The sequence below is a fragment of the Perna viridis genome, chromosome 12, assembly GCF_037379345.1.
Source record: "Perna viridis isolate PV_CMFRI_1.1 ecotype Kerala chromosome 12, ASM3737934v1, whole genome shotgun sequence".
In the NCBI taxonomy this organism is placed as follows: domain Eukaryota; kingdom Metazoa; phylum Mollusca; class Bivalvia; order Mytilida; family Mytilidae; genus Perna; species Perna viridis.
In genome coordinates, this window is record NC_142456.1 from 4,126,833 (window position 1) to 4,150,409 (window position 23,577).

The 23,577-nt window shown below is 31.6% G+C and overlaps 1 protein-coding gene across 6 annotated transcripts in view; it reads right to left on the reverse strand.

The window, feature by feature from the left end:
• Positions 1-23,577, reverse strand: part of LOC148600918 (uncharacterized) — a 75,077-nt gene that overhangs the window by 20,616 nt on the left and 30,884 nt on the right. Inside the window, exons 1-3 of one of the 6 annotated variants that reach the window (XM_088556079.1) lie at positions 17,681-17,860; positions 17,490-17,550; positions 12,141-12,190 (exon numbers count right to left, since the gene is read on the reverse strand). The exons of 1 other annotated variant lie outside the window; for it this stretch is intronic. The gene's annotated coding sequence lies outside the window, so the exon portion shown is untranslated. Of the gene's footprint in view, positions 1-12,140; positions 12,191-17,489; positions 17,551-17,680; positions 17,861-23,577 lie in introns of those variants that run through there. 4 more of the 6 variants (XM_088556077.1, XM_088556080.1, XM_088556081.1 and 1 more) reach the window with 4 other exon arrangements.

Sequence of the window (23,577 nt, forward strand, 5' to 3'; positions counted from 1 at the left end):
GAGGCTCCAATTTTCATGGTTTTCAAAGGTAGGCCTAACCAAGAAATTCGGTACCTAACGAAAAAAAAAATCTTATCGATGTGTAAACTGGAAACACCAAAACCACGAATTGATGTTTCAATCCAAATCCACGAAAATTGGTATCCATGATATAAGTACTTTCTCTGTATTGTATAAGTTGAAGTCATTTTTAGGGCATTATTTTACATGTTATACATGTAACATGAACAAAAACTTGTTCACAATAAATATAAGGTTTGTTTTGGTCAAACTATTTAATGTGTTTTATTGTAAATTTGATGTTCTGTATAGAAGGATACACCAAATTTGGCTTTGCTATATGAACATCTAGTTACGTAGTTTTCCAGCTAAGAATTATGCGAAAATGTAATGATTAGAATTGATACATATTTTTATTTTAACATTTGATAAAAATTCTTATTGTTAACAGAAATTCACATGTGGCTAAATGTGTAGCCTTTTTTGGAGTTTATCACATATTACAGAATTTGCATGATTCTTACAAAGACTCTACTTAAGTGGCAATCTTAATACATACAAAGAACCCCGGTTAACCAGACATTAGTCAGACTAGCCCAAAAGAGGTTCGGTTTAGACGTGTTTCACTGTATCAGACAGGAGGTAATTCATACATTCCAAAAACCCACAAAATCTACTTTTTATACCGGTTTGTATTCATTTTCCACAATTTTTTTTAAGATCTTGCAGACATTACCAATGACCCTGAGTAGTGTATTCAAGTAAGTTATTCACGTCACGTTAACTTATCATGGACGTCTTGTTAAGAAAAATGTCAACAAGCGATATTGCATACTTGAGACTATCATCGCCTCCTACACGAGAGGCCTATCAAGAGAAAAATCTTTGTCCAGAATTCCTACGACAAGTTTGATAAACATAATCAATTTATTGGTTTGCTGTCAAGAACAAATTATCTGCACCATAACAAAAAAAAGCAAACATATATTATCATATATTAAGGATTTATATGAAAATATAATTTTTTTGTGCATATAAAAAATAATCCAAACATATATGATTACCACAATCATACGCAGCCATACTATTTTCATATATAAAGTAACAAAGAAGACATAATAACCTAATGATTTTCGTCTACTTGGGTTCCATGAATTATAGTCCGTTTTAAATAGATGTTTTTATTGTGGTCCAAACATATGAAAAATGACATATAGAAAGCATATGTCGCAATTTTGTCTATGAATATTTTACAATAGTATCAATACAAAAATAATATATATATCATATATATAATTCATATATATCAATACCAAAAAATGTGATGCAATTCTTTAAATGAATTTCAAATGATACTATTTTTTTGTAGTTTGAAAATTGTTTTAATATTTTTTAAACATGCATGTTTTCAATATGTTTTTGGCGGTTTTCTCACAGTTAAAATCTACTATAAAGTTTCATATTCGAGACAGCGTATATACCAGATTTTTTTAACATGATCGTAGCCAAATTTGATTAGATCCATTCATTTTTTTTAATTACAAAAACATTAAACATGTCCAGCGGGACCATCAATATATAAAAAATCAGACATCTCTAAATATCAGTTAAATATATTTTGAAATGGAAAAATTATGACATATGTGGACCGGACATACTCTACAATGTTTGGTATAGACAGATTCCACTATTTTTAGATTTTCAAATGTCAAATTTTAATCAAAAGCTATTACCAAATACAGAAATTTACTCGAATTTTTAAATGTTAAACGGTTGTCATGAATACGCACGTACTTTGGACGTTTACCAATTAAATCGCATATGACCAGAGGTGTTAATCTAACAAGGATGTAATAGAGGAATAGAAAGATCATCATAAGATCACGGTAAAACGTATATGTCAAATACAGGATAATTGAAATATATAGCATAGGAGTATCATACGATCCTATCGTTCTTACTCTTTATTGCTAATCAATGTAAGAACCAAGCAGTGGGTAAAATAGTATTAAATCACCAAAGACTTTAAAAGCCTATTTTTACTTAGTTTAACTTATCAGTAAAAATAAACAAAAATAGTAATTTCATTTCATTTGGTAAAATAAGTTATTGTTTAATGATTTGAAATACACTGCAAATTCAGGGGCAGTCTACAAAATATTAACCAGTTATATTTGAATATTTGACGCCATGTCTTTGAAATTTCTTTTTCAAATCTTAAAATTACAATCCTTTAACATATTGCTATGAAATATCCACAGATGTAAATATGATAATGTTAAGAATATGCAAAAGGGGGAAGCAGTTGGGCGGGATCCCAGCTACAGTGTATCCTTAATGTTTGAAAAGATTTGTTGACTGTATAGAAAAAAACACAAAATCACTGGGGTTTTCCCTTTCAAACCAACTAGCGCCTCTCCGTTGTTTGAGAAATTGGATCAACCACCGTACGGGCAGCACAAAGAGAGAGAGAGAGAGAGAGAGAGAGAGAGAGAGAGAGAGAGAGAGAGAGAGAGAGAGAGAGAGAGAGAGAGAGAGAGAGAGAGAGAGCACACAATTAGGGGACGCAGATCACATTCCACGCAACTCAATCTAACTTCCACTTCCGGCTGATTCTGTCTGACAAATCTAAATAATAACAGTATTAACTTGAGTAGAGATATCTTGAAACCGATTTAAATCTAATTACTCAAATGATCCTCATCAAAACATGCACTACAGTTTAATGATAATTTCATCGATTAGATAATCTTTTCGAAATTAAAGTGAGAAAAAACAAGCATTAAAAGATTACAAAAATGGTCCTTTGATTTGTCGTATTGCATTTGAATCAGAGAAATATCGCAGCATGACGCTTAAAAGATCAAATATCGGTAGGGAAAGAACATTAATTACATAATAATGTTATTTAACGAAAGATTTCATACCAAGCCACTCTAGAATACATACATCTAATATAAAGTTTCAGTGATGATAAATAGTTTGAATTTCTGTTCTATGAGGGTTTTTTTTCTTAGATTATTCAACCTTAGCCTTGATGGTGTAGTATTAGCCGTCTGCTGATTAAAAGTTTGACGCATCACGTCATGATAGTTTGAAGTGAAACGCTTGTCCGGAAAGGATTATTAAAATTTCCACAACGATATATTTTCTGAAGCATTAGCAGCAATATTAAGATGTTTCTTGCAACTTGTGCAGGGAACGATCGATCAAATGATCTCGTTTATTGCAATAGTCGGTTAATGTTTACAATTTATTACTTGCTCGATGCTGAAGTTCAATAGCAAGTAAAGTTTTAAAGTTGTTTACCTTTAAATCTCTTATTCTTCAGTTTTACGATAGTTTTTCAATTGGTTATAATATTATTTATGTGCCTTTAATTATTTTTTACCAATGTGCATTTTGTTGCGAAAACAAGTTTCAACTTTTACAAGCAAACTAAAGCAGTTAATACGGTCTCACCTGATAAAAAAACAAAAAAATATAGTAAAATATAGTAAATTGAAAGTCATTTAAATCTTTATAATGCTAATTAAATATAAAGGAAAATTAATTCTAAACAAAAATATCGGAATAGGAAGCCAAATCCACCACTTAGAGGTTCTATCATGCGTAATACGAGCAATGAATCCTCAGAGTGTTAGGTACTTTGAAATTTATGATACTGCATAAGTATGATATAATTATCGGAGAGACAAGTCTGACTACTGGGTTGGGTGAAGACGTGCTCTACCAGCAGTGTCTTCGACCCAGTAGTCATTAGATACAAATAAAAACAATCATATACATGGCAAATTTCGATATGCTGACATATACATTCACACTGTTGAAACGAAATTATATTTTGCCACCCTCTACATGAATAACCTTACTCTTTTTACGACGCAGAGCATTCGTAGAAAAGTAAGGAGTAATATGAGGACATTTGATTATGTTCGATATTTATTTGTAAATGCTGGCTGATTAATCCTTATTTTTTCTTACTTTTCCTCTTTATTTGAAGCACTGATTAAAACATTGTAAGAAAGCAATCAGGAAAACAATCCCAGTATGAAGTAAGAAAGATCAAATATCACAAGAAAGGCAACATTCATTTGAAAATAATTTGCTTATATTTGAGTTTATACCTAGCATCTGCAGATAACATCTCGTGTTGTAAATATACTGTTTCACTAATGACTTATCGGATGTTTATCTCATTTCATTCATTCTGTTTCCATTTTCAGATAAGTCAATCTTTGCATTGATTCAAAAGTACATATATTCGACCTTTGTTGCCCAACCGCTAACGTGGTTTACAAAATGGCTTTGTTACATAATATTACGGTAAGCAAAAGATATGGAAATTGATTGCCGTATAAATTCTAGCGTTTGTTTAAATTTATAGTTGATATTATCCCGTGTTTTATGATGATTTTTTATTATCCAAATTGAATTCGTTTATTTGGGATAATTTCAAATAATAATATTTTCTTCAGATTCACTATTGATGTTAGATAAACACTCAATTGTGACAGATGTTACTAGTGAAGGAGGATATGTTTTTCATTACGAGGTTCTTCATGTGTTTCTCAGTGCTCCATCTTTTGTGCCACTTCTTATGTTTCCCTTACCTTAAATTTCTGAAATCTTGTTTATTTTGTTTGCAACATTGTGTATTTAGACGTATTTGAATCGTCTTATTCTTCACGTTTTTGTACTTTTCTGAATTTGCAGATGTTTTGTTTTTTTTAATTTTATTATTATATACAATTGTAAGTACTAAATCGGATATTAGCGCCAATTTTAAAGCCTCCCGTAGACTCGATATATATATATATATATGCTTAAAGATGAATGCAAAGTTGTCATTCATTACAAATGCATATTCTTTTTTTTATTGAGAACAATATTCCCCTCAAGGAAGTATTTCCTGTCTTGACTCTACTTGATTTTCGTTTATAAAATACTTAAACAATTGATCATCATTTTTGTTTAAGGTTTACGTCATTGTTATTAACTATAAGTGATTAAAACTATATGCTAACTTCCGAATCAATAATGTCATATTCACAGGAAGAGACCTAGAATCACACGAAGGATAATTCTAACGGTTGTAAGATTTTTTTTTAATTTAAAAGAAGACAAAAAAATAATGTTTTACCATATATTTACTATTCATTAAGTTGGTCTTTCTTTTTCTTCTGATATTCAACAGTGTGAAAGCATTATCAATTGATAATTTGATTGATTTTTCGCCTTAATGCAGATATAATATGCATCATACATGCATATTGTGAACCTTTGACAAATCGGACAGATCCTGGGCAGACACGCTGAGAAGGATAAAAATTGAACTAGATCTCAAAGGTGACGCAGGTAGTTTTGTGATCTTACTAAGACACATTATTCTGACAATCAATGCAACCAGCCAACACTCTACGCCCCCACTAGGATTTGGTTGGCGAAAAATATTTTTTTTGTGTAGCTCGACCAGGGATTGAACCACTTCTTGCGCTTATTCCGAACATGCTACTCCGAGATCACAAATTTTGTTATTTACATTTGATAAGCATTTGTTTTCTGTTCCTTGTTCGAATGACCTTCTGAATACATTTACAGAAATAAACGCAAGTACTATACAAACAATGTAAAAATGCTTATGGAAGTAAAATAATGTTTTTTTTTCTTTTTATTGGATTATTTTAAACATTGCAAATTTTTAGGAATTCTCTGACATAATTTATCAGTACTGTTTTGGGCTTCGAAGTCATAATGATACTTTTAAACTTAAATAGTGATATAATACTTGAAATCTTGACAATTAAACAACATTTGGCAGGCTTCTGAATGTGTTAACTCTCATTTAACGAGTTTAATTATGTTTCTTCTCGCCTTGTATTTTCACAGGGATGTGACAAACCCTTGAAAATTTAATCAAAGGGCATGTGTATCGTAAAAGAGGTGAAGACGTCTTTATTTGGTTTCATTTAAGATATATTACATTACTTGAAAGAATTTTAAAAATCCTAGCATTGATTTGCATTGTAATGAACATATATCATGATAACGTGTTAAAATGACAATATATCATGATCAAAGGTGTATGTCTCAAAGACAATGATAAGGATCATATACAGGAGGAAATATAAAAAAGAATTTCTTTAAGTTATCTGAACACTGAAAAGTTTTAGGTTATAATTTGGATTTTGACGAACACTGTTATAATAATGGGTATTATACAACTAAATGTCTTGGTAAGACGGTGCTAGTCAGTCCAGTTTTAAGGCATACAAAAAATATACAACCTTAACATAAAACGGACTGTTTTCTTTCTTGGAATGTTATCTTTTGTATTTTGTCGATTTCAGGGTTTACGGTGAAACCTGCTTTAAACGGACCCGGTGTAACCCAAATATGTGTTATTTTTAAGTCCTTTATCATCAGCTTAAATGTATCTTAAATACAAGTTTATCGAACAACTGTGTCCATACGACAAATACAGTCCAAAAAGGGTTGGGTACATTTTTCATTGTATAACTGATTGCCGACAATATGAACTTGATGTCAAATACAAACGTTCCAATAATTTTGAAAATTGTGTCCCTTACCTTAAGTCTACGTCCTTCAACCTGACACTTTCGGCTGGGTTCGGTGTAGATATGTTTCATTGTATAATCTTTTAAGGCGTTAACAAATTCATAACGTTTGAATTTCTTAATTCTAACATATTGGTTTGAAACTAAAGTCTATCATCACATTGTTATGCGACCTTGAGTATAATTGAAAAATTGGATAACTTGAATTGTGTCACAACATCGATAATGACATTACAACAGAAATGATGAATATAGCTTACTTTTTTCAAAAGTTGAAAGCGCTTTTATTGATTGGGAATAGGGAAGGAAGATATATACATCGACTAAGTAGTATCAATGGGCAAATTGAAGACAGATACAAAGCCATGTTATGTTCTTTGAACTTGTTTAAATGATCATGTCGTTGGCATTTACGGTAAGTGATCTCTTTGGAAAATTTAAATTGAGACATGCAAAAACAAAATGTCTGCCGATTATGATTTTAAACGTTGATATATTTGTATATGTAAGCTATGAAAACATAGCCATTTTACGTTTATCTAATTGAAGAACAATCTCAGCTTACCCTACCGGTGCACCTGGTCCATTCTCCCAGTTTTTTGTGGAGTCCGAGTTGCTCATTTGCTTTTGTTACTTTGTATGTATGATTTTAGTTACTGTAATGTTCTTTGTTGTGTATGTCTGTTTTCCATGTCGGGTCTTTGTCCCTGGATTACATTCTTTTGATTACCGCTATAACCTTTGTTCCCTTGATTACTCTTTCAGAAAAGACTGAAGGTCCATATATGCATGTGGTATGGTAGTATGTTTAAAATAAATTTATTATAGGGGGGAGGGTATGCGACGTTCAGCATATTTAGATCCTCTGGCACATGAATGACTCAAAATGAATTTGTGACTTATTAAGGAAATGTTGCATACAGTTTGGTATGATTGTTTGAACTTTTAAGACAGACGCACACCGTTTATGATGGAAACTCTGACGTCTGGCATATTCCCATTGATCAAGACCATTATCAACGAATTCGAATATCATTTTAACATATTAGCTACGTCCCTTTTAGTCAAAACCTAAAATTATAGTGACAAAGTTAATAGAACAGGATTGTAAACTTAAATATGACTACTACACAACGTAGTTACAACACAAAAAGAAAAAAATGAAACTTAGAAAACAAATTGATAAAAAAATAAAAATAACGCGTTTTTTATTCTGCCAGTTTCTGTCACTATTTTACTGAGATTTCCTATTCCCTAGGGGTGAGTTACCAGTTTAAATTAAAAACTACGAAGTACAAATACAAAACAATAAAGACAAGTTTATACGACAAAAAGAGCAATCAGTAGGCCTGCTGAGATTCCCACCGAGATACCTCAGACACTATCACCGATAACTTAATTTAACTATCAGGAATAATGTCCGAAACACCTCCCCTGGGGCTGACAGATCGTCGTCGTTGTCGGAGACCTCAATGATAGTAAAAAAAGAAAATAAAATTTAAAAAGAAACCAAGGGCTCTACTGTCAACCCCAAGGAATAGGAATCAATCGGCACATCCTATAATAGTGTGGTGCTATTTTTTATATATATTTTCAAATTTCATTAGCTATACAAACAAAAGCATGTGGTCAATGATAAATTCAATCTTCAAATAGAACAGCTTCAGCACACGATCTTGTTTTGGTTCCATGCTAGCATTGTTTGAATTTCATTTGAAAAAAGGATATAGGCAAATGTTGTAGTTTGTCATAAATTAACACAACAGTATATGTAAAAAATATGCAAAAAGAAATAACAACACTGAATAATTAAGTATCAGTCCACATAAAATTCAAACAATGGTAAAGTGATTCATGGTGTAGAAAAAACCCACCAATTAAATGACACTTTTCATTATACATATGCTATACTTTCAAGTAAAGATAATCATTTGTGCATTCATATCTTTGGACATATCTTCACTTTGTCGAAAATCATATAATCACCTCCCACTAAAAGCAACAAAAAGAAACCAAAGCAAGAACGATAACTCTTTCAAAGTGCCAATTTTATGTGCAATATTTATAATTTTTAACTCGGAAGCACAACAACCAAATGGAAAACTAAGACTGGTCATGTGATCAGAACTTGTTTCAAAACAAGAAATAAAACTGACGACGGTGGGTTTTTGACATGCATGAATCACCTCCTGTCTGATTTAAAAAGTACTACTACTTATAGTTCTTTTAATAACTTGTAGTTCGAGAACAATTGTTAAGGTAGTAAAACGGAATGTGTAATTTTTAAATCAACTATTTGATCAGCAAAACTAAATACAAATTAGAAAAGGGGAATAACAAAATCATAGTCACACTTGTATTGGGAAGTGGTGCTTAGTTTTTTCATCGTCAAACTTTAACATTTGATTTTATCAACATCAATACAAATGATAAAATAGTATGTTATGGAAACCCATAAGAAAAATTGAAACAATTTGTTTTCGTATGTTATGAAAAAAAAACATAAGCTTGTCATATGTATTTTCCATATGTTCAGGGCTATCAAAAACATATGAAAAACTTATGTACAGGACTACCACATAAAGTCTTGCAAATTGTTAATAAAACAATGTGATATGGCTTTCGTTTGATTTTTGAAAATTAACTATTAAAAATGTTAACATACATACGAAAACAATATAACGTTGTGTCGGTCCTAAACATAGGTTCTCCCATATGTTTTAAAACAAATAAACACATATTTCAAATCTTCCTGTAAATCTACCATATTTTGAACTCAGAACACACTTGCTCAATACACCCCCCCCCCCCATGACAAGATATTGTGTACATCTTTCTTTGTTGCATTAATAGCAATCATGATATGTTACTCGTCAATTCTGGTGAATTGTAATTTCAACTCAATGAATGTATAAACGATAATGTATAGCAGTCTACGTTAATAGATATGTGCCACATTGAAAACCTTGTTCAAAAATAAAATACAGTCATGATTATGTTTTTATGATGTACGTAATACAAATGCAAGCTTGAACTCGTTCGATTTGACCAATCTTATTTCCTTTTTATCAATGGTGTTCATTTAATTTGATGTATCTTATCTTGAGAAGAAACAATTTGCGGCTTTCACAAATCATCAATTAATTATTTAATGGAGCGATGTTTCGCCATCCAATTAGCAGAACATAATTACATTAGGATAAGAAAAGTAGTGAATAAATACTGGGTAGATTATTTTTACAAGCTTTATTCGTCACGATCAAAAGATGTGGAGTATGCTTGTATTACATATTAAGAGAAATAAAGACGGTTTCTTTCATTTTGATATCACGTATTAATTGTCAAAGAATATAATTGACCTACCGCGATCGAACTAATTACATTATTTTAAATGCTTTGCTTTGCCAAAGATAAGAAAAATGATACGACAGAAAACAGTATTAGCTATGCATACTTTCATTTTTTTACGAAACAAAATAGCTGATAATCATAGATTGCTGTTTTATAGTTAAAACAATAAACCTCGAATGAACTTGTTACCTTATTTTAAGGTAGCACTGTACTAAAGGTCTGATCACAGAAATAGGTTTTCTTGGTGTTTTTATTTTTTAATAGAAAATAAAATAACCATGATTTATTGTCTCATCGTCTTGAGTAATCCATTTTTGATTTTGTCGAACATATATTTGTGTAAAACAATTATATACGTGATTCTTAAATAATTCATAAAAGACTCTAAATGCTGCTTAGAAAAACACAAAATATGATTGTCTTAATTAAGATATATTTTATGTTAAATTGTGGCATAGCTCTCAAATCTCCCAAATCAATGGTTTGATTTGGCTTGATTTGAGCTTGCCGAAACTACGCAGACTTTTTGTATCGCGCTAAAACTCTAACAAATAGGCTTCTGGAACAGGGTTATGTTGCTACAAGATTGAAGTCATCACTACAGAATTTTATGGTCGTCATCATGAACTCGTGGATCGTTATGGTGTATCCATCAGCACCATGAAAACTGATTTATTCAACGGGTCATAGTGTTTCTTGCCTCGTTTGTCTACCCCGGACTTGGCTTTTTTATGAGCAACTCGGCTGGTGTTTCTAGAAAAGCAGAGGACGCTTACCCTACCGGTGCACCTTGTCCATGCTCCCAGTTTTTAGTGGAGTCCGAGTTGCTCATTTACTTTTGTTACTTTGTATGTATGATATTAGTTACTTTATGTTCTTTGTTGTGTATGTCTGTTTTCAATGTCTGGTCTTTGTCCTTGGATTACATTCTTTTGATTACCGCAATAACCTTTGTTCCCTTGATTACTCTTTGGTAGCCAAAAACAAAAAACAAAAAACAAACAAAAAACAATGCTTATATGGAACAATAGGTCAGTCTTTGTGACAGCTACATGGAACCAACGGAGGTGATTGGCCACGGCTGCTGACCCACCAATTAGGGGATGTCATAATCCAGGGTTAAAACATCCGAGGATAGTTTGCAACCATCTGAAGGCTGATCGGGCATAGACATGATACCAGTATATCTTCGTGAATGTACTCTTCGTATTTCTATTCATTAAATTGTTATAGGGTATACTATAAAGTAACTTATTGTTGCGAGATTTTTTTTTATTTTTAATTTTGCAAGTGAGACAAATTTACTACAAATTCGCCACGAATAAGTCCCTTGATTATGGAATAGATGTTAGAATGTAAGTCACTAAAATGCATAGCTCGAAAATGAATTATATTGATATCGTGAATTTCAAAATACGTATTGATAAAATACGTTGGGTTACAGTATTTGTTTGTTTTTTGTTTTTTTTTTTGTTTTTTGTTTTTGTTTTTTTTACTTGTTTGGTCATATTTTAATTCCAAACGCTTTTGCTACTAATATTTAAAGTTTTTGTTCGTGTGCCAAAAACAAATAACGGTTGTCGTGCTGAAGAACGTTTGAAACCCTTCCCTGAGCTATGATGTAATATACTATCAAATACCTCCGTCTGTCGAGATACTTTTAAAGCATTACTGTATCAAAAATCGATACATGATGGCTTATTTCTATATTAATGTATATGATTTATCATTGAGACGTTTGAAACTTCATATCTAGCAATTATGGTTTGATATATAATAGCCATTTCAGTTTCTCCTATCACAATGACTGGATATGTAAATTGATAAGCCAAGATGTACCCAGCATTTAGAAAATCTGGCAAAGGGAAAAAGCTAAGTTCACACTTCGACTGCTCAGAAGGCTTGATAATCTCACCATGTGAGTTGTTAATCCTTGCCATTATATGTAGTGAATAATTTAAATATCAACAATATATAAAATTTGATAATGACTAGGACTTTATTGGACAAATTGCGTATTTCTTAGCGTAGAAGTAGAAATGAAAAGAGGCTTACAAGAAACAAAATTGATTCCACAGAAAATAGAAAATGATATATTCACTACAATTGGTACAAACACAACCTAATCTATTATTTCATTAATCATTTCTATTAGATATTCGTTTTATGCTTTAACAATATGTGATAAAGTATTTAATAACTTATACATACCGTAAAAGATGTGTAGTATTATCGAAATGAATTCATAAAGGCGAGGGAACCTAAAAAATAACGTGTATTTTATATATGACGAAATCTTTGTCTAGCATTAAATGCAAACAACCACATTTCAGATTTTGCATTTTTTTATTCATTTTTAAATAAGAGTAACACCAATTACCGACCATAATCCGATCCATAATTAATTCAAGTCCAAAATAAATCTAACAAAATAAATATTACCCCACCTGAGCAGAAGGTATTGCAATTGTCCTGATTTTAAAAGAAATGGTGGATAAAATCTAGGTTTTATAGCACGCTTAACCACTCTCCCTCTTCAATTGCGGCGTCATTTGCATGATTTTGCGTCATAATAGGGAAATCAGCAGTCACATCAGCATAAAAAGCATTTAAAAAAAAAACATTCATTACACATCATTTTAGAAGAAAATGCGATGGCGGCCGAGTATGTGCAAACCTCATGGCTGTTATGTTTTAACCACTGATACCAAGTTACTCACAATTCCAGGCGGGTTCAAAATAAAGAGAATTGTCGCTTATCTACAGTGTATTACGACTATACATAAAATACATGTTACAGGATGAAAAGTTATTTTGACATCAGAAAATTACGAAAAATTACATATACGGTGCGCTCAATCAAGTTATCATTTAAACGTTCTCAAATTCCTTAATACGGATGGGATCCATATTGCATAGGGGAACAACACAACAGACATAAACAATCGAGGAATTCTCCATATAGCGATAACTTCCTGTTAAGGCAAGTTACATTGTCGTCAACACATACAATCTACGACCTCGGACCACCGTCCGGCATCTCGAACTATTGCCCGGAACACGATAACTTCCTGTTAAGGCAAGTTATACTAACGTTAATAATTCACAAAAACCTCGGACCATTGTCCGGAACCTCGGAACATATTGTCCGAAATACAAATACTTCCTGTTAAGGCAAGTATACGTCAAAACGTCTAACATACATCATCAACAACAACGAGTTAACTTCCAGTTACGGCAAGTTACAACTCTCAAAAATAATATTCCTCTTGCATCACTTGTCTCGAAAAACACATCCCTTAACCACAAAAAAAAAATTCCAATCTTACATTTAGTCTGCAACCGTATATTCCTAAACATAAAATCTGCAAACCTCCTCCTCTCTCTCCTTCTTCTCTCCTTTTTGGCCACCTATCCCATTTTATGCCACTACTAAATTTCAATCTCCAATCTTTTTTTAAAACTGAAAATCAAAGCCCTTATATACTTTTCAACACCAATTTTACACCACCTATGCACCAACTATTTTAATTATCATAACTTACATAACTGACCTAAATTAGGCATCAATTCAACACCAACTCAGCAACAATTTCCGATAGATCAACAACTTTGACAACTTCTTAAAACAACTTCCTACATGGGTAACATGATACTGTACTTCATCACCTTTCCTATAGAAAACCGCTTAAAATCATAATAAAGATAAACTTCTGGATATAAGACTAACGGTACAATGACTAAATCAAAATATGCTTATCTAGACATGCAACTAATTATCATGAAAATATACACCTCTACGAAATGAGTATTTTTTAACCAAAGACTTATATCTAAAACTAATTTGTTAAAAAAACCTTTTGAGACGCATTTTTTCATAACCCTGATTCAGGAGTCTGTTACCCAAATATTTATGGCGTTCACGGAAATTACAGTAGATAGTTCTTGCTCTACCGTAGCGAACCAATTGTGAAATATAACCACCTATGCCGGAGATGAATGTATATTGCTGCACAAGGAATAATATATTAAAATTAAAATAAATATTAGAGCTGAGACGACCACTGTTGTCAAATTGGAGACGCAGATCCAAAAAGTTGCAGAACAAGTTGTTTCTGTACTTCGTTTTATCTCGCGAAAAACAAAAAAGAAACATCAGTGCGCACTTATATTTGCTAGAAGCGCTTTCAGTGTTTACATATAGTAATTTTGTTAATACCAACGTAATACATTGCATGGAAAAGTCTCTATTAAAACCCAAATTATGACATTGACCGAATGTCCATTGTAAAAATAGCCTCATTGAATCATTTACTAATGAAAGAATAACAGTTGTTGATTTATTCATGTTTTATAACCCCACAGTTCGATTGAAGCTTCACGATAAATTCTTAAAGGTAAATATTAAAATATCAGGAATGTCTAACGACGCTTTGTTTCATTAAGGTTCCTGTGTATTTCCCCTTAGATTATATTTGAGAAGTTTTATTTTTTTTCAATCTTTCATCTGGCCGTGGACATTTCCTTTTGTTCTTTCGACTCATCGTATTGTTTATATAGCATAACTGCATGTAAAAGCCGACATATTTATAAAGATTAAAGGCAGAATGTAAAATCTACTGGCCACTGACAATTATGATGGTATTTTCATTGACTGTCTCGTCGGACTTAAAATATACAGGTTCTGCAAATCTCTATAGAACTGTTGAATATTTTATATTGAATAATGTGTGATTTAGAGTAGTATAATTGAAAAAGTAACTACAACTAAACACACTGAAAAGACAAAATTTAATGGACAAAATATATCAGGAATGGGTAAAAATAAGTATATCTTTAGGTTTTGTGAAGGTTACCATCACGACGCACATGGTTGAAAGAATTTCTCTCTGTTCTTCAGTAATGTCTATTACAACAGAGCTTGTCTAGTCGCAACATTTTCAAGTAACCATCAATCAAATATTATTGCCATATTAGGTAATCATACAATACCATTAACGATTGAATCATTAGACATTTTATTTATTTAATTCGAATGTTATGGAATGCAAACCATTATAAAAATTAATGAGCGTTGATTTTATACTCCTTAGTGACTATTTTATACAGACCTTTCAAACATTGTTGATATTAATGTGTTTGTCAAAATAAAATACTATTATTGAGGACAAAAAAGACAATTCTAGATAGGCCATTATCTTTTTTTCAAATAATAAATGTGTTACGATTTTTTACATGGGAAACAAACATACGCATGGTACAGTCAAGCTTTCTGATACGTGATCAAATACTTGATTAAATGTCTGATAAATGAACCAGATACTCGATGGAATTACGTTCTTTTTCAATGGATAGAAAGGTGTGGAACTACCCACTAATATTATGAATGGATCAAAGGGAAAATGCCAAAGTTCATTGAACACACTTTCAAAAAATGTAGGTGACTTTCAAAGTTACTGAATTTAGGTCCCAAGTTTAATCAGATTATCACCGATTACCAGATTGGAGGATGCTGGAAAGTCACTTATAAAAGAGCAAACCAACGTCCCGCACATGAAATATCCAGGTAATTACGCCATTTTATAAATGTGAATTATCACTAAGCCAACGATTGTAAAAAATATAGAAAAAAAAAACAAAGAAAAAAAAATCATTTGAAAATCAAAGACCAGTAGGATTATTGTCAGGGCTCAACCATGACAAATATATATATATATATATATCTACATTTATACAACGTCTCGGAATGTTACACCTCTATTCGCTACACTGCTCCATCGGATCAAATTGATACAGGGAAGATAACGTGAACTTATAGAAGAGTCTGAGAAATTCCCAACGATGTTAGAACTGTAAAATGTGCGATGCAAATGTTTGGTTGTTCCCTCCGCGGGACTCGAACTCGTACCGCTGTGACATCTATGGCAACACCGTCTTCACTAAGTCCTCCGCCCTAGACCACTCGACCAGCTAGGCTATATATAAATATAGCTTTCGCTAGCCGGGTCATTCCTTAACGTAGGATAAATCTAAGGCTGTAACTTAGTACACGATGTATGGTAGTACGGGACAGTTCATCTAGGTGTTATTATGTATATATATATATATAAGGTTTGATTAACTAACTGGTAAAATATACACAACTATCATAGAAATAGTGCTTGTGCATAAAATGTATTGAAATGTACGTGGCTAATGTTGATGCCACTTTTTTATTATTGTGTTTGTTAACTTTCGATGAAAATACCAAGTAACCAGGGCCTAGTTTTTATTACTAACAAGTGTCAATGTTACGAGTGTTATAAATAATTAATGACGTTTAGGAAACATTCCGGCTTTTATAGTCATATATGTTATGTTAATTCCCATACGTAGTCATTTACTCTGTCATTGAGTTCAATAACCAAGTGTGAGGAATACATGTACGAATTTAACACGCTGTACCAAATACATATCTTTTAAACATTGTAATTGTCATTTTTATATCTGTCTTTTGCTTCACGTATTTATTTCAATTGTTTATTGTTTTGTTTTTGGTGTTTTAGCTGTATATCTATAACTCCTTTAGTTTGATGCGACTTTTATGTTGTGCTTCTTATTTTTGTTCTTATTATTCTTTTTGTTTTTTCAGTACATTGCTTTCTAATTCTTCACATACTGTTAAGGTTTGTGATTGCCCTGTTGTTAAGACAATCTTGTTCATGTATGGTAAGCGATAAAGCTGGTATGAATGGTTGTGAGGAATACATGTCTTAATTGCACTCATAAATTTGAAATGAAATTTGTATCACATTATAATCACAAACAGCATGGCTTTTATTATTGTTGAATTATTTTACAAGGAACTGTAAAGAGATCAAAATTACTGTGAACCGTTTATGTACAACTCAACAAGATATTTATGTCGCCACAACACTCATTAAAGATACGCTACATTCTGTTTTACAACAACATTCTATCTTACACAGTCTTGCATTTGAGATAATCGGTACGCACTTTTCATGTAAGCGTTGTTAACACTTAATCATGGTGTATTATTCCCATCGTGATAAAAATGGAAAATATGAAATCACATCTGTCATATAAAAATCATTGGACACTTAAAGTAGCAAATATGATCGAAAACCGTAACAACAAAGCAAGTTTAAACTGATGTATTTAATACAATGTTACATTATATATTTGTATATATGTGTATTTCGGACATACATTTATGCATTTCATTTGAAACAAACTTGTTGCAGAAAGACTGTTTACGTTATTATACTCTATTTAACATAAGTAGGTAGACAATTAATCAATGTCGCCTTAATGTAATTATCGACTTAAAAGGCAAGAACTCCTTTAAGTTATAGAAAAACAGAAGCTTCTTTTATAAGTATATTTCATTTTGCATTCTGAGCTAAAATTGATGAGGAAAATGCCTTGCATTTCTAGTAACAACATTAATTAACGTTGTTGTTTTTATAGGGAATTATACTTATTAACATATACTCACAAAAGAAATTTCCAAATGAATGAAATAAAGATTAAATTTTATATAAGCATGCTACTTCTTACCTGTTCTGGTATGAATACAGTAACGATTTATAAGCCAACTTTCTAAATTGAACTGAACAATCTGCAACATAGAAATACTGATATGAGAATCGATGATTTGATATCCTTCCTCCGTAATTACGATTGCAGATTAAAAACTAGGAAAGCAAATATTGTTTTTAAACAAAAACAAATCCAAATATTTCATTTACCTGCTAATACTATACTATATTCTATTGGCTATACATCCGGAATCTAATTTCATTTCGTTATCGGATCGATGATCACATTCTTATACTTTCAAAGCATCGAAAAATTCAACTTGTTTCAGGATTAGTAATTTCCGTTTTTAATTAATTGAAGCGAACTGTTTTCAAATAGAAAATAAGTTTTAAATATTGCATAAATCTGGAATGTCCCGTCCTACTCTCAATACTTATATAGCATCGATCAAATTTTCTCAATCACAGTCTAAAGGACTATCGATAATACACCTAACTGAACAGTAGTATAACTTTTGCATTTATGATGATGCTTTTCAGTATAGTCAATATATGCAAATTAGTCTTGATATCCTTAAAAGAATCTTTCGAAGGACAAGTAGCGATTTATGAACGTAAATAACCCAACATTTTGTTTAATTACAAGTTGTGGTTAAAAATTAAAAACGATCCTTAAGAAACAGAGATACTTTCGTGTCCATGTAATTATAACGTTAAAACAATGGATGCACAATTTTTTATAAGTCAGAAGTCATCAATATATAAATTTAACAATATTTGATAATCTGTTTGACATTATGAAAATGTTTTGTCATGTAAATTGTTATCGTTGGTAGGTAATTTCTCGTGTCACTTCAACTGCCTGTTTTTGCTGTGGACGCCCTCTTAGCAGTATATTACCAGGAACAATGATACAATTGAAACATCGATGACCACGCAGAATTACACAGTGTTATCACACACAAACTGTAGATAAGTATCTCTACTAAATTCATGTATTGATTTATAATTGTATATTTGCACTATAAACAATCCATTTTAAAGGCACTGCAAATGGTAGAGGTAAAATGGCAGAAAACTCCAACGGTTTACATATGCCATTGCAGTAGTCTTTTCAGTTACAGATCTTTTTTTAGAAGAAAATCATGCATTTAACTCACTCTGATATCAAACAAACAAAGAACAATAATTTTTGATAAATATCTATTTCTTAAATAATCAATGACAAACTGAAAAGTTATATGGCCGATTTCTGTTTAGAAGTAGACTTATAAGTAAATTCTTTAGTTTTTTAAAATTTATGTTCCACCTCCTGCATGATAATCTAAAACGTCTCCGAAAGCATGAGCCCGGTATTTTTAAAAGCATTTCATAACGATAAGTAGAATTGTTAACTTAATTCAAACACATTGGCATGTGGATGTCTTTTTCGTTCAAATGTTATTTTTCCTTATGTCAATGGTGTTTGATAATGTTGGTCATTAATGTGACGTTATTTGATGATCTCTGTTAGTACAGTATTTCTTAATTTTCCAAACTTATAGAATGGTGTATTTGTTGCTTTTGACCCTGTCTGTACCTTTTTCAATTATACATGTATTACGGCTACATGGCATTGAAAGTATTGGATTATATATATATCTTAACAAACCTTTTGCAATAACTGCATTAATTGTAAATCAGACCCACGATAAGATTGCTTAGTTTTAGCATAATGCATAGCTACCATATAACATACGCTCTAGATGTATTATTTATCATAATATAAATTGACAATGTTTGTCGTTTGACGAGACAAAACTGATAAAGTGATTTTGAGCAAAACAATGTCAGTAAAATGAGGAACAAATAGATGAAGAAATATTAACAAGAATGACATTTCAACCTTTACCATAGCAACAAAATAGAATTTCAAGATTTGCTGTAATTTTCTTAGAAAACCAGTATTAATCATCTGTCTGGCCAGGAACTTGGTTGTTGCCATAGAAGAAAATTGCTATTTTTCACAAAGTGAACTATTACAATTTTCATTACCTATATTCAAAGCAGTGGTTCCAATTATGTTTACAGTTCAATTTAATGTTTTGATTTAGATAACAAAGTTGCCCAAACAGAAAAAATAGCATACTTGAAGTTTAAGGACGCTTACCCTACCGGTGCACCTGGTCCATGCTCCCAGTTTTTAGTGGAGTCCGAGTTGCTCATTTGCTTTTGTTACTTTGTATGTATGATTTTAGTTACTTTATGTTCTTTGTTGTGTATGTCTGTTTACCATGTCTGGTCTTTGTCCCTGGATTGCATTCTTTTGATTACCGCTATAACCTTGGTTCCCTTGATTACTCTTTGAAACAATATTTCTAAGAAAAAAAAAAAAAAAAAAAAAAAAAAAAAAAAAAAACGTATGCTTATTAATTTGAAAACTTGTTTTTTACTTATTTTATAATTATCAAAGTTTTTGCAAACAACTGTTGTATGTCGTTTCTAAGATTATGGAAATTTTGGATAATTTTGTAATTCAATTAAGATATTTAGTACAGTTATCGTTTGACCGTTTCTTTTTCTTAACCAAATCATGGTTTCATATAATTTGAATTCTGATGTTGTTTTAATATGGTTTCTTTGACATTGTACTGGATTCATTTATATAATATCGTAAAGTTTCATATTATAAATATCGAAAGGATTTACATCCTTATCGTCATTGTAAAAAATCCTTGTTATCCCATTTCTGATTGCCATTTCAAACTATACGGCATAGTAATGGTTTATGTTCTAGACCAGAAAATAGCATTATAAAGTACACCTAACATATAACAATGAGTGGTTTTAAAGTACATACGGATTCAAATGCTGGTTAATCGTAGGCCGACATTTATCTAAATACTATGGAACCGAAACCTTCGTTTACCACAATTATATTTAAATTGTAGCAGTGATTTATCGTTTAAAGTTTAAAAAAAAACAGCAAAAATGTGTCGAAGCAGGGCCGATGCCAAACACTTATACATTAAATCGACACTGTACAACAGTCGCAACTAACCATCAAAGAAGCTTCTTTTCTACTTCGAAAAAAAAAAATCGACAAACAATACACAGGCAGAGACAACTATTTGAAATCTACATATTTTACATATATATAACATGACCCAAACATACAACAGCATTATTAAGCACGTGACGACCAAATAGCCCTCTGTTCTGACTGTGTACTTGAAATTATTTACTTGATGGTAAAGAATATTTTCGAACGCTTCGATTATTTATCAATAAATCCGTTGATGACAGCGAAACTGGTCTAGGGGATTATAGATCAGACACATTAGTAGTGGCATCATTTGCTTTGGACAATTCGGTCCCTTATCATGAATATTGATGAATGACTGAATTAGACAAGAATTCTACTCATTAATTGATTACCGTTATAATACTGTCTTTATTTCCAAAGACAAAAAAAATGTGTTGTATTTTCTATACTGCATGTGTTGTAATAATTCCAAACAAATTCTCTTTAAAGAGTTCGGGTCAAAATTGAACATATTTTTCTTGTAAAACACTTGCCGAGGTTAATATCGTGACGGTAATGCTGGTAAATGCCCATGAAACAAGCGAAAAAGTAAATACTCGACCACAAGGGGGATATATGCTTTCATGTGGATAAGATGCAAATGTAAGCATTTAAATCTTCAATATTCGATCTCTGAAAAATTTTGAAACTTGAACTTCTAAAAAAAAAATAAAAAGAAAATAAAAATAAAACCACGGACATTGAAATAAACCAAACTGAAACTGCCATACATTTCTTCGCCGCTCCATCTTTTTTTTTTTGGAGTTTTTGTCTGACGATTGTTTTGAAAATCAAAATGCGTAAAGTTCCGGTTATATTTGGGACATTTTCTATCAAAACTTTGTTTAGTTATTCTGAATGGCGAATTCTATCAATGTAATAGCCTCAGAATGGTAGAGTAAGAAAATCATGTATGCTAAGTAGATAGTCTTATTCAGTGACACTTGCTAAAAAAGTTGTTTGCGTCGATCCGATATTAATGCGCGGTTAAACGTGCGATGATCGGTGGAATATTGTTGTTGTAGGCTTGTTTCGTTTTTCTCATTTATCAGAAAAAAAGTGAGAAAAGTTAAGTCTTCAAAATATTAAATATTCCCTCTTTAGTTCTGACCTCAAATCACCAACATATTGCTATATGACGTTCGCTATGGCGTTGTTTGTTTAAATTTGACCTTCCTGCCTCACTGAGGGAGGCGACCAGGCAAAATAAAAATAAAAATAATATATGATGGGAGTGGATCAAAAGAAACGTAAATAAGAATAATGAATAAGTGACCTTCTATGGTTTACAATAAAACATAAAAATCAGCCTCCCAAGACCAAAGTACAATGCAAAATGTAAAATTTTAAAACTGGTACTAGAAAAGTGCATGTTTTACGGGACCTTCTATGGTTAACAACATATCCGAAATGTGCGACAGGTCTGAGCATTTACACGTCCATGAAACATAAAAAGTGAAAGATTCAATTCCAATTATTACAATTCATATGTTTCTCTGGTTTTATTTCTATTTTATGCAAGATATGTATATAGAAAATAGGCAATACAAAGTGATAAAAAAGTAGTCCAGCTAATAGCTCGAAGATGTATTTCATCGACTCATGAAACATTCTTCAAACATCACGTGTAAAACCGATTATCAAATGAGATTATCGTATTTTAATTTTATACACAGTAAATGTTATTATAGTCTAATAACTTCGATGCTATCCACAAAATGATGAGATTTAATTAAACGACGTACATGCCGTTGTACATTGAAACAACATGCTTGTAACATTTGTAAAAAAAAGTGCATAAACAAATATATGCTTATACATCAATGTCCATATAAATTGTTTATAAAAGAAAAGAAACATCTTTATAAAATTATAAGAAATAGCAAAGCAGCGACGACAAAGTAATTGTGACTTTTCATAATCAATAAAATGATTCAGCTTGATGAGACAAATAATGAGAAATTACCCTTGTTTAAAAAATCAGAAATGATTTTTAATTATTTTAAGTACATGTATTGTATAAGGTTTCTGTGGGAGGTTCACAACAACGTTTAACAATGTGATGACCGGTTATTATTATTCATTAATGACTTATAGAAACTTAGTCTAAATTCAATTAGATGACACATGACAGTTTCCGGCCAAATACAATCCCAATTATACAGTTCATTAATAAAATGCGATTTACATTCTTCTCTCAGAAGAAAATATGGAAACATTACTGTAAGAAGGTAGACCTAGGATAAGGAACACAACTCTTACACATCATAAAAACGTTTGTGTTCACCATTTTGTATCAAACTTTTGTAAGAGTAATCAAGGGAACCAAGGTTATAGCGGTAATCAAAAGAATGCAATCCAGGGACTAAGACCAGACATGGAAAACAGACACAACAAAAAACATAAGTGACAAATATCATACATACAAAGTAAAAAAAGCAAATGAGCAACTCGGACTCCACTAAAAACTGGGAGCATGGACCAGGTGCATCGGTAAGATAAGCGTCCTCTGATTTTCTCGAAACACCCGCCGAGTTGCTCATAAAAAGTCAAGTCCGGGGTAATAAACGAGGAAAGGAAAACTATGACCCGTTGAATAATCAGTTTCCATGGTGCAGATGGATACACTACAACCAAAAGTATGGCAGTTTCAGTTTGGTTGATATAGATTAAAATCTGTATATGAAGGAACTCCAGGCTAGACTTATTAAAACTGTATCTCGTTCAACGCAAGATTTACATAAGAAATTTTCTTTCTCTTGCAGTGTCATGTGACTCATGATTAATCAATTGTATAGGTAATTAAATTCTCGTATGAATATAAATTTCCACTTGTTACCGTATAAGTGAAACCTTGTTATGGAAATCAAAGGTGAAAACTGTAAATCTTTGTTTGCGATTGGCAAAAAGTTATTGACAAACACTATATCTCTTGAATGCTTTATAATAAACGAAATCAGTGGAGGTTAATTAAGTAGCATGCCCCTTTGACAGTTATATAGTTCATAATGAAATGCAACATGTAAGAATTTAAGGGAGATAA